We start from the raw sequence: 13082 nt of genomic DNA, 5'->3' as shown, positions 1-13082 counted from the left end.
CTTCTGATTTCTAACAAGTCAATAGAGACTCTAGCCACACCCTGGTCCCTTGCTGAATCAACTTTTCTTCACAGGGTTTTCTGCATGTATCGAACTCCCTCATTCTTGGAACGCTCTATGTAACCCTTCGGGCCTAAACCTAGTCTAAAGTCCTGCAGTGTAACAGGAAAAACTTTGCTTAGATTCCAGTAGGAATGCAAGCCTCCTTTCTCCTGTAGGTATGGGGTCCTTGGGTAAGAGTTCCTAGAAGAAGGCGAAGCAGATTGTGTTTCTTAGTGTAGCTCCAATGAGAGCAATGAGGCAGATTTCAATGGCATGTATGTCGTGAGAGAACAGAATCCCTGGAGCTGTTGAAGAGCTGAGTCCACCTAGCTTTCTAAGGAAGGGTGCAGCGAGTTGCCTTAAACTCTGAATACCTAGTGTGACTGGGAAAGGCTTCTAGGTCGGGATGTTTCTTAGAAGGGTAAAGGAGACTGCTGGTACTCACTGTAGTTGTACGAAAAAGGGTGCCTACACTAGGGTGCCTAGTGTCTGGTAGAGTGAAGAAACGTTCAAGTAAAGCAGAACTTCCAATACGACATAATGGAAAATGCTAAGCGCTTTCGCTTCAGCAGGGCTTTTCAGGCCTTAGCTTGAGGCAAGGACTCACGTCAAGTTACCCTGTAGCTCTAGAGCATGACAGGAGGAACTCCCACCCATGCTATGGAAGCACGGTGTTTTCTTAGAGAAACTCCTTTTCTTTCCAGAGGGCTGCCCACAGTGAATCGAGGCCAGTCAAAACAGTGTTATTTAGGTATCTCAGGCTGGCGTGGCTAGAGATTTAAAATGGGAACGCAAGGCTTAGGCATTCAAGTCTTCTTTTCCGGTGAACATGCACCCGGACACCTTCTTATATCTAAGAAGTCCAAAGAGACTCTAGCTACACCCTGGTCCCTTGCTGAATCAACTTTTCTTCACAGAGTGTTCTGCATATATGGAACTCCCTCATCCTTGGAACGTTCTATGTATGCTATAGGGCCGAAGCCTATTCTAAAGTCCTGCAGTGTAAAAGGAAAAACTGTGCTTTGGTTCCAGTAGGAATGCAAGCCTCCTTTCTCCTGTAGGTATGGGGTCATTGGGTAAGAGTTCCTAGAGGTAGGCGAAGCAGATTGTGTATCTTAGTGAAGCTCCACAGAGGGCAATGAGGCAGACTTCCATGGCATGTAGGACGTGAGAGAACAGAATCCCTGGAGCTGTTGAAGAGCTGAGTCCACCTAGCTTCCTAAGGAAGGGTGCAGCGAGTTGCCCTACACTCTGATTACATAGAGTGACTGGGAAAGGCTTCTAGGCCTGGATGTTTCTTAGAAGAGCAAAGAAGACTGCTGGTACTCACTGTATTTCTACGAAAAAGGGTGCCTACACGAGGGTGCCTTGTGTCTGGTAAGTGAAGAAACATTCAAGTAAAGCAGAACTTGGAATACGACATAATGGAAACTGCTAAGCGCTTTCGCTTCCGCAAGGCTTTTCAGGCCTTAGCTTGAGGCAAACACTCACGTCAAGTTTCCCTGTAGCTCTAGAGCAGGACAGCAGGAGCTCCCACCCATGCTATGGAAGCACCGTGTTTCCTTAGAGAAAACTCCTTTTCTTTCGAGAGGGCTGCCTACAGTGACCAGAAGCCAGGTAAAAACAGTGTTATTTAGGATTCTTCAGGGAAGCATGTTTAGAGATTTAACATGGGAAAGCAAGGCTTGTGCCATCAGGTCTCCTTCTCGGGTTAACATGCAGCCGAAACCCTTCTGATTTCTAACAAGTCAATAGAGACTCTAGCCAAACCCTGGTCCCTTGCTGAATCAACTTTTCTTCACAGGGTTTTCTGCATGTATCGAACTCCCTCATTCTTGGAACGCTCTATGTAACCCTTCGGGCCTAAACCTATTCTAAAGTCCTGCAGTGTAACAGGAAAAATTTTGCTTAGATTCCAGTAGGAATGCAAGCCTCCTTTCTCCTGTAGGTATGGGGTCCTTGGGTAAGAGTTCCTAGAAGAAGGCGAAGCAGATTGTGTTTCTTAGTGTAGCTCCAATGAGAGCAATGAGGCAGACTTCAATGGCATGTATGTCGTGAGAGAACAGAATCCCTGGAGCTGTTGAAGAGCTGAGTCCACCTAGCTTTCTAAGGAAGGGTGCAGCGAGTTGCCTTAAACTCTGAATACATAGTGTGACTGGGAAAGGCTTCTAGGTCGGGATGTTTCTTAGAAGGGTAAAGGAGACTGCTGGTACTCACTGTAGTTGTACGAAAAAGGGTGCCTACACTAGGGTGCCTAGTGTCTGGTAGAGTGAAGAAACGTTCAAGTAAAGCAGAACTTCCAATACGACATAATGGAAAATGCTAAGCGCTTTCGCTTCAGCAGGGCTTTTCAGGCCTTAGCTTGAGGCAAGGACTCACGTCAAGTTACCCTGTAGCTCTAGAGCATGACAGGAGGAACTCCCACCCATGCTATGGAAGCACCGTGTTTCCTTAGAGAAACTCCTTTTCTTTCCAGAGGGCTGCCCACAGTGAATCGAGGCCAGTCAAAACAGTGTTATTTAGGTATCTCAGGCTGGCGTGGCTAGAGATTTAAAATGGGAACGCAAGGCTTAGGCATTCAAGTCTTCTTTTCCGGTGAACATGCACCCGGACACCTTCTTATATCTAAGAAGTCCAAAGAGACTCTAGCTACACCCTGGTCCCTTGCTGAATCAACTTTTCTTCACAGAGTGTTCTGCATATATGGAACTCCCTCATCCTTGGAACGTTCTATGTATGCTATAGGGCCGAAGCCTATTCTAAAGTCCTGCAGTGTAAAAGGAAAAACTGTGCTTTGGTTCCAGTAGGAATGCAAGCCTCCTTTCTCCTGTAGGTATGGGGTCATTGGGTAAGAGTTCCTAGAGGTAGGCGAAGCAGATTGTGTATCTTAGTGAAGCTCCACAGAGGGCAATGAGGCAGACTTCCATGGCATGTAGGACGTGAGAGAACAGAATCCCTGGAGCTGTTGAAGAGCTGAGTCCACCTAGCTTCCTAAGGAAGGGTGCAGCGAGTTGCCCTACACTCTGATTACATAGAGTGACTGGGAAAGGCTTCTAGGCCTGGATGTTTCTTAGAAGAGCAAAGAAGACTGCTGGTACTCACTGTATTTCTACGAAAAAGGGTGCCTACACGAGGGTGCCTTGTGTCTGGTAAGTGAAGAAACATCCAAGTAAAGCAGAACTTGGAATACGACATAATGGAAACTGCTAAGCGCTTTCGCTTCCGCAAGGCTTTTCAGGCCTTAGCTTGAGGCAAACACTCACGTCAAGTTTCCCTGTAGCTCTAGAGCAGGACAGCAGGAGCTCCCACCCATGCTATGGAAGCACCGTGTTTCCTTAGAGAAAACTCCTTTTCTTTCGAGAGGGCTGCCTACAGTGACCAGAAGCCAGGTAAAAACAGTGTTATTTAGGATTCTTCAGGGAAGCATGTTTAGAGATTTAACATGGGAAAGCAAGGCTTGTGCCATCAGGTCTCCTTCTCGGGTTAACATGCAGCCGAAACCCTTCTGATTTCTAACAAGTCAATAGAGACTCTAGCCACACCCTGGTCCCTTGCTGAATCAACTTTTCTTCACAGGGTTTTCTGCATGTATCGAACTCCCTCATTCTTGGAACGCTCTATGTAACCCTTCGGGCCTAAACCTAGTCTAAAGTCCTGCAGTGTAACAGGAAAAACTTTGCTTAGATTCCAGTAGGAATGCAAGCCTCCTTTCTCCTGTAGGTATGGGGTCCTTGGGTAAGAGTTCCTAGAAGAAGGCGAAGCAGATTGTGTTTCTCAGTGTAGCTCCAATGAGAGCAATGAGGCAGATTTCAATGGCATGTATGTCGTGAGAGAACAGAATCCCTGGAGCTGTTGAAGAGCTGAGTCCACCTAGCTTTCTAAGGAAGGGTGCAGCGAGTTGCCTTAAACTCTGAATACCTAGTGTGACTGGGAAAGGCTTCTAGGTCGGGATGTTTCTTAGAAGGGTAAAGGAGACTGCTGGTACTCACTGTAGTTGTACGAAAAAGGGTGCCTACACTAGGGTGCCTAGTGTCTGGTAGAGTGAAGAAACGTTCAAGTAAAGCAGAACTTCCAATACGACATAATGGAAAATGCTAAGCGCTTTCGCTTCAGCAGGGCTTTTCAGGCCTTAGCTTGAGGCAAGGACTCACGTCAAGTTACCCTGTAGCTCTAGAGCATGACAGGAGGAACTCCCACCCATGCTATGGAAGCACGGTGTTTTCTTAGAGAAACTCCTTTTCTTTCCAGAGGGCTGCCCACAGTGAATCGAGGCCAGTCAAAACAGTGTTATTTAGGTATCTCAGGCTGGCGTGGCTAGAGATTTAAAATGGGAACGCAAGGCTTAGGCATTCAAGTCTTCTTTTCCGGTGAACATGCACCCGGACACCTTCTTATATCTAAGAAGTCCAAAGAGACTCTAGCTACACCCTGGTCCCTTGCTGAATCAACTTTTCTTCACAGAGTGTTCTGCATATATGGAACTCCCTCATCCTTGGAACGTTCTATGTATGCTATAGGGCCGAAGCCTATTCTAAAGTCCTGCAGTGTAAAAGGAAAAACTGTGCTTTGGTTCCAGTAGGAATGCAAGCCTCCTTTCTCCTGTAGGTATGGGGTCATTGGGTAAGAGTTCCTAGAGGTAGGCGAAGCAGATTGTGTATCTTAGTGAAGCTCCACAGAGGGCAATGAGGCAGACTTCCATGGCATGTAGGACGTGAGAGAACAGAATCCCTGGAGCTGTTGAAGAGCTGAGTCCACCTAGCTTCCTAAGGAAGGGTGCAGCGAGTTGCCCTACACTCTGATTACATAGAGTGACTGGGAAAGGCTTCTAGGCCTGGATGTTTCTTAGAAGAGCAAAGAAGACTGCTGGTACTCACTGTATTTCTACGAAAAAGGGTGCCTACACGAGGGTGCCTTGTGTCTGGTAAGTGAAGAAACATCCAAGTAAAGCAGAACTTGGAATACGACATAATGGAAACTGCTAAGCGCTTTCGCTTCCGCAAGGCTTTTCAGGCCTTAGCTTGAGGCAAACACTCACGTCAAGTTTCCCTGTAGCTCTAGAGCAGGACAGCAGGAGCTCCCACCCATGCTATGGAAGCACCGTGTTTCCTTAGAGATAACTCCTTTTCTTTCGAGAGGGCTGCCTACAGTGACCAGAAGCCAGGTAAAAACAGTGTTATTTAGGATTCTTCAGGGAAGCATGTTTAGAGATTTAACATGGGAAAGCAAGGCTTGTGCCATCAGGTCTCCTTCTCGGGTTAACATGCAGCCGAAACCCTTCTGATTTCTAACAAGTCAATAGAGACTCTAGCCACACCCTGGTCCCTTGCTGAATCAACTTTTCTTCACAGGGTTTTCTGCATGTATCGAACTCCCTCATTCTTGGAACGCTCTATGTAACCCTTCGGGCCTAAACCTAGTCTAAAGTCCTGCAGTGTAACAGGAAAAACTTTGCTTAGATTCCAGTAGGAATGCAAGCCTCCTTTCTCCTGTAGGTATGGGGTCCTTGGGTAAGAGTTCCTAGAAGAAGGCGAAGCAGATTGTGTTTCTTAGTGTAGCTCCAATGAGAGCAATGAGGCAGATTTCAATGGCATGTATGTCGTGAGAGAACAGAATCCCTGGAGCTGTTGAAGAGCTGAGTCCACCTAGCTTTCTAAGGAAGGGTGCAGCGAGTTGCCTTAAACTCTGAATACCTAGTGTGACTGGGAAAGGCTTCTAGGTCGGGATGTTTCTTAGAAGGGTAAAGGAGACTGCTGGTACTCACTGTAGTTGTACGAAAAAGGGTGCCTACACTAGGGTGCCTAGTGTCTGGTAGAGTGAAGAAACGTTCAAGTAAAGCAGAACTTCCAATACGACATAATGGAAAATGCTAAGCGCTTTCGCTTCAGCAGGGCTTTTCAGGCCTTAGCTTGAGGCAAGGACTCACGTCAAGTTACCCTGTAGCTCTAGAGCATGACAGGAGGAACTCCCACCCATGCTATGGAAGCACGGTGTTTTCTTAGAGAAACTCCTTTTCTTTCCAGAGGGCTGCCCACAGTGAATCGAGGCCAGTCAAAACAGTGTTATTTAGGTATCTCAGGCTGGCGTGGCTAAAGATTTAAAATGGGAACGCAAGGCTTAGGCATTCAAGTCTTCTTTTCCGGTGAACATGCACCCGGACACCTTCTTATATCTAAGAAGTCCAAAGAGACTCTAGCTACACCCTGGTCCCTTGCTGAATCAACTTTTCTTCACAGAGTGTTCTGCATATATGGAACTCCCTCATCCTTGGAACGTTCTATGTATGCTATAGGGCCGAAGCCTATTCTAAAGTCCTGCAGTGTAAAAGGAAAAACTGTGCTTTGGTTCCAGTAGGAATGCAAGCCTCCTTTCTCCTGTAGGTATGGGGTCATTGGGTAAGAGTTCCTAGAGGTAGGCGAAGCAGATTGTGTATCTTAGTGAAGCTCCACAGAGGGCAATGAGGCAGACTTCCATGGCATGTAGGACGTGAGAGAACAGAATCCCTGGAGCTGTTGAAGAGCTGAGTCCACCTAGCTTCCTAAGGAAGGGTGCAGCGAGTTGCCCTACACTCTGATTACATAGAGTGACTGGGAAAGGCTTCTAGGCCTGGATGTTTCTTAGAAGAGCAAAGAAGACTGCTGGTACTCACTGTATTTCTACGAAAAAGGGTGCCTACACGAGGGTGCCTTGTGTCTGGTAAGTGAAGAAACATCCAAGTAAAGCAGAACTTGGAATACGACATAATGGAAACTGCTAAGCGCTTTCGCTTCCGCAAGGCTTTTCAGGCCTTAGCTTGAGGCAAACACTCACGTCAAGTTTCCCTGTAGCTCTAGAGCAGGACAGCAGGAGCTCCCACCCATGCTATGGAAGCACCGTGTTTCCTTAGAGATAACTCCTTTTCTTTCGAGAGGGCTGCCTACAGTGACCAGAAGCCAGGTAAAAACAGTGTTATTTAGGATTCTTCAGGGAAGCATGTTTAGAGATTTAACATGGGAAAGCAAGGCTTGTGCCATCAGGTCTCCTTCTCGGGTTAACATGCAGCCGAAACCCTTCTGATTTCTAACAAGTCAATAGAGACTCTAGCCACACCCTGGTCCCTTGCTGAATCAACTTTTCTTCACAGGGTTTTCTGCATGTATCGAACTCCCTCATTCTTGGAACGCTCTATGTAACCCTTCGGGCCTAAACCTAGTCTAAAGTCCTGCAGTGTAACAGGAAAAACTTTGCTTAGATTCCAGTAGGAATGCAAGCCTCCTTTCTCCTGTAGGTATGGGGTCCTTGGGTAAGAGTTCCTAGAAGAAGGCGAAGCAGATTGTGTTTCTTAGTGTAGCTCCAATGAGAGCAATGAGGCAGATTTCAATGGCATGTATGTCGTGAGAGAACAGAATCCCTGGAGCTGTTGAAGAGCTGAGTCCACCTAGCTTTCTAAGGAAGGGTGCAGCGAGTTGCCTTAAACTCTGAATACATAGTGTGACTGGGAAAGGCTTCTAGGTCGGGATGTTTCTTAGAAGGGTAAAGGAGACTGCTGGTACTCACTGTAGTTGTACGAAAAAGGGTGCCTACACTAGGGTGCCTAGTGTCTGGTAGAGTGAAGAAACGTTCAAGTAAAGCAGAACTTCCAATACGACATAATGGAAAATGCTAAGCGCTTTCGCTTCAGCAGGGCTTTTCAGGCCTTAGCTTGAGGCAAGGACTCACGTCAAGTTACCCTGTAGCTCTAGAGCATGACAGGAGGAACTCCCACCCATGCTATGGAAGCACCGTGTTTCCTTAGAGAAACTCCTTTTCTTTCCAGAGGGCTGCCCACAGTGAATCGAGGCCAGTCAAAACAGTGTTATTTAGGTATCTCAGGCTGGCGTGGCTAGAGATTTAAAATGGGAACGCAAGGCTTAGGCATTCAAGTCTTCTTTTCCGGTGAACATGCACCCGGACACCTTCTTATATCTAAGAAGTCCAAAGAGACTCTAGCTACACCCTGGTCCCTTGCTGAATCAACTTTTCTTCACAGAGTGTTCTGCATATATGGAACTCCCTCATCCTTGGAACGTTCTATGTATGCTATAGGGCCGAAGCCTATTCTAAAGTCCTGCAGTGTAAAAGGAAAAACTGTGCTTTGGTTCCAGTAGGAATGCAAGCCTCCTTTCTCCTGTAGGTATGGGGTCATTGGGTAAGAGTTCCTAGAGGTAGGCGAAGCAGATTGTGTATCTTAGTGAAGCTCCACAGAGGGCAATGAGGCAGACTTCCATGGCATGTAGGACGTGAGAGAACAGAATCCCTGGAGCTGTTGAAGAGCTGAGTCCACCTAGCTTCCTAAGGAAGGGTGCAGCGAGTTGCCCTACACTCTGATTACATAGAGTGACTGGGAAAGGCTTCTAGGCCTGGATGTTTCTTAGAAGAGCAAAGAAGACTGCTGGTACTCACTGTATTTCTACGAAAAAGGGTGCCTACACGAGGGTGCCTTGTGTCTGGTAAGTGAAGAAACATTCAAGTAAAGCAGAACTTGGAATACGACATAATGGAAACTGCTAAGCGCTTTCGCTTCCGCAAGGCTTTTCAGGCCTTAGCTTGAGGCAAACACTCACGTCAAGTTTCCCTGTAGCTCTAGAGCAGGACAGCAGGAGCTCCCACCCATGCTATGGAAGCACCGTGTTTCCTTAGAGAAAACTCCTTTTCTTTCGAGAGGGCTGCCTACAGTGACCAGAAGCCAGGTAAAAACAGTGTTATTTAGGATTCTTCAGGGAAGCATGTTTAGAGATTTAACATGGGAAAGCAAGGCTTGTGCCATCAGGTCTCCTTCTCGGGTTAACATGCAGCCGAAACCCTTCTGATTTCTAACAAGTCAATAGAGACTCTAGCCAAACCCTGGTCCCTTGCTGAATCAACTTTTCTTCACAGGGTTTTCTGCATGTATCGAACTCCCTCATTCTTGGAACGCTCTATGTAACCCTTCGGGCCTAAACCTAGTCTAAAGTCCTGCAGTGTAACAGGAAAAACTTTGCTTAGATTCCAGTAGGAATGCAAGCCTCCTTTCTCCTGTAGGTATGGGGTCCTTGGGTAAGAGTTCCTAGAAGAAGGCGAAGCAGATTGTGTTTCTTAGTGTAGCTCCAATGAGAGCAATGAGGCAGACTTCAATGGCATGTATGTCGTGAGAGAACAGAATCCCTGGAGCTGTTGAAGAGCTGAGTCCACCTAGCTTTCTAAGGAAGGGTGCAGCGAGTTGCCTTAAACTCTGAATACATAGTGTGACTGGGAAAGGCTTCTAGGTCGGGATGTTTCTTAGAAGGGTAAAGGAGACTGCTGGTACTCACTGTAGTTGTACGAAAAAGGGTGCCTACACTAGGGTGCCTAGTGTCTGGTAGAGTGAAGAAACGTTCAAGTAAAGCAGAACTTCCAATACGACATAATGGAAAATGCTAAGCGCTTTCGCTTCAGCAGGGCTTTTCAGGCCTTAGCTTGAGGCAAGGACTCACGTCAAGTTACCCTGTAGCTCTAGAGCATGACAGGAGGAACTCCCACCCATGCTATGGAAGCACCGTGTTTCCTTAGAGAAACTCCTTTTCTTTCCAGAGGGCTGCCCACAGTGAATCGAGGCCAGTCAAAACAGTGTTATTTAGGTATCTCAGGCTGGCGTGGCTAGAGATTTAAAATGGGAACGCAAGGCTTAGGCATTCAAGTCTTCTTTTCCGGTGAACATGCACCCGGACACCTTCTTATATCTAAGAAGTCCAAAGAGACTCTAGTTACACCCTGGTCCCTTGCTGAATCAACTTTTCTTCACAGAGTGTTCTGCATATATGGAACTCCCTCATCCTTGGAACGTTCTATGTATGCTATAGGGCCGAAGCCTATTCTAAAGTCCTGCAGTGTAAAAGGAAAAACTGTGCTTTGGTTCCAGTAGGAATGCAAGCCTCCTTTCTCCTGTAGGTATGGGGTCATTGGGTAAGAGTTCCTAGAGGTAGGCGAAGCAGATTGTGTATCTTAGTGAAGCTCCACAGAGGGCAATGAGGCAGACTTCCATGGCATGTAGGACGTGAGAGAACAGAATCCCTGGAGCTGTTGAAGAGCTGAGTCCACCTAGCTTCCTAAGGAAGGGTGCAGCGAGTTGCCCTACACTCTGATTACATAGAGTGACTGGGAAAGGCTTCTAGGCCTGGATGTTTCTTAGAAGAGCAAAGAAGACTGCTGGTACTCACTGTATTTCTACGAAAAAGGGTGCCTACACGAGGGTGCCTTGTGTCTGGTAAGTGAAGAAACATTCAAGTAAAGCAGAACTTGGAATACGACATAATGGAAACTGCTAAGCGCTTTCGCTTCCGCAAGGCTTTTCAGGCCTTAGCTTGAGGCAAACACTCACGTCAAGTTTCCCTGTAGCTCTAGAGCAGGACAGCAGGAGCTCCCACCCATGCTATGGAAGCACCGTGTTTCCTTAGAGAAAACTCCTTTTCTTTCGAGAGGGCTGCCTACAGTGACCAGAAGCCAGGTAAAAACAGTGTTATTTAGGATTCTTCAGGGAAGCATGTTTAGAGATTTAACATGGGAAAGCAAGGCTTGTGCCATCAGGTCTCCTTCTCGGGTTAACATGCAGCCGAAACCCTTCTGATTTCTAACAAGTCAATAGAGACTCTAGCCAAACCCTGGTCCCTTGCTGAATCAACTTTTCTTCACAGGGTTTTCTGCATGTATCGAACTCCCTCATTCTTGGAACGCTCTATGTAACCCTTCGGGCCTAAACCTAGTCTAAAGTCCTGCAGTGTAACAGGAAAAACTTTGCTTAGATTCCAGTAGGAATGCAAGCCTCCTTTCTCCTGTAGGTATGGGGTCCTTGGGTAAGAGTTCCTAGAAGAAGGCGAAGCAGATTGTGTTTCTTAGTGTAGCTCCAATGAGAGCAATGAGGCAGACTTCAATGGCATGTATGTCGTGAGAGAACAGAATCCCTGGAGCTGTTGAAGAGCTGAGTCCACCTAGCTTTCTAAGGAAGGGTGCAGCGAGTTGCCTTAAACTCTGAATACATAGTGTGACTGGGAAAGGCTTCTAGGTCGGGATGTTTCTTAGAAGGGTAAAGGAGACTGCTGGTACTCACTGTAGTTGTACGAAAAAGGGTGCCTACACTAGGGTGCCTAGTGTCTGGTAGAGTGAAGAAACGTTCAAGTAAAGCAGAACTTCCAATACGACATAATGGAAAATGCTAAGCGCTTTCGCTTCAGCAGGGCTTTTCAGGCCTTAGCTTGAGGCAAGGACTCACGTCAAGTTACCCTGTAGCTCTAGAGCATGACAGGAGGAACTCCCACCCATGCTAGGGAAGCACCGTGTTTCCTTAGAGAAACTCCTTTTCTTTCCAGAGGGCTGCCCACAGTGAATCGAGGCCAGTCAAAACAGTGTTATTTAGGTATCTCAGGCTGGCGTGGCTAGAGATTTAAAATGGGAACGCAAGGCTTAGGCATTCAAGTCTTCTTTTCCGGTGAACATGCACCCGGACACCTTCTTATATCTAAGAAGTCCAAAGAGACTCTAGTTACACCCTGGTCCCTTGCTGAATCAACTTTTCTTCACAGAGTGTTCTGCATATATGGAACTCCCTCATCCTTGGAACGTTCTATGTATGCTATAGGGCCGAAGCCTATTCTAAAGTCCTGCAGTGTAAAAGGAAAAACTGTGCTTTGGTTCCAGTAGGAATGCAAGCCTCCTTTCTCCTGTAGGTATGGGGTCATTGGGTAAGAGTTCCTAGAGGTAGGCGAAGCAGATTGTGTATCTTAGTGAAGCTCCACAGAGGGCAATGAGGCAGACTTCCATGGCATGTAGGACGTGAGAGAACAGAATCCCTGGAGCTGTTGAAGAGCTGAGTCCACCTAGCTTCCTAAGGAAGGGTGCAGCGAGTTGCCCTACACTCTGATTACATAGAGTGACTGGGAAAGGCTTCTAGGCCTGGATGTTTCTTAGAAGAGCAAAGAAGACTGCTGGTACTCACTGTATTTCTACGAAAAAGGGTGCCTACACGAGGGTGCCTTGTGTCTGGTAAGTGAAGAAACATTCAAGTAAAGCAGAACTTGGAATACGACATAATGGAAACTGCTAAGCGCTTTCGCTTCCGCAAGGCTTTTCAGGCCTTAGCTTGAGGCAAACACTCACGTCAAGTTTCCCTGTAGCTCTAGAGCAGGACAGCAGGAGCTCCCACCCATGCTATGGAAGCACCGTGTTTCCTTAGAGAAAACTCCTTTTCTTTCGAGAGGGCTGCCTACAGTGACCAGAAGCCAGGTAAAAACAGTGTTATTTAGGATTCTTCAGGGAAGCATGTTTAGAGATTTAACATGGGAAAGCAAGGCTTGTGCCATCAGGTCTCCTTCTCGGGTTAACATGCAGCCGAAACCCTTCTGATTTCTAACAAGTCAATAGAGACTCTAGCCAAACCCTGGTCCCTTGCTGAATCAACTTTTCTTCACAGGGTTTTCTGCATGTATCGAACTCCCTCATTCTTGGAACGCTCTATGTAACCCTTCGGGCCTAAACCTAGTCTAAAGTCCTGCAGTGTAACAGGAAAAACTTTGCTTAGATTCCAGTAGGAATGCAAGCCTCCTTTCTCCTGTAGGTATGGGGTCCTTGGGTAAGAGTTCCTAGAAGAAGGCGAAGCAGATTGTGTTTCTTAGTGTAGCTCCAATGAGAGCAATGAGGCAGACTTCCATGGCATGTATGTCGTGAGAGAACAGAATCCCTGGAGCTGTTGAAGAGCTGAGTCCACCTAGCTTTCTAAGGAAGGGTGCAGCGAGTTGCCTTAAACTCTGAATACATAGTGTGACTGGGAAAGGCTTCTAGGTCGGGATGTTTCTTAGAAGGGTAAAGGAGACTGCTGGTACTCACTGTAGTTGTACGAAAAAGGGTGCCTACACTAGGGTGCCTAGTGTCTGGTAGAGTGAAGAAACGTTCAAGTAAAGCAGAACTTCCAATACGACATAATGGAAAATGCTAAGCGCTTTCGCTTCAGCAGGGCTTTTCAGGCCTTAGCTTGAGGCAAGGACTCACGTCAAGTTACCCTGTAGCTCTAGAGCATG

This window comes from Balaenoptera physalus (genome assembly GCF_965194825.1).
Source record: "Balaenoptera physalus genome assembly, chromosome: 21".
NCBI lineage: Eukaryota > Metazoa > Chordata > Mammalia > Artiodactyla > Balaenopteridae > Balaenoptera > Balaenoptera physalus.
This window is presented reverse-complemented; position numbering follows the sequence as displayed.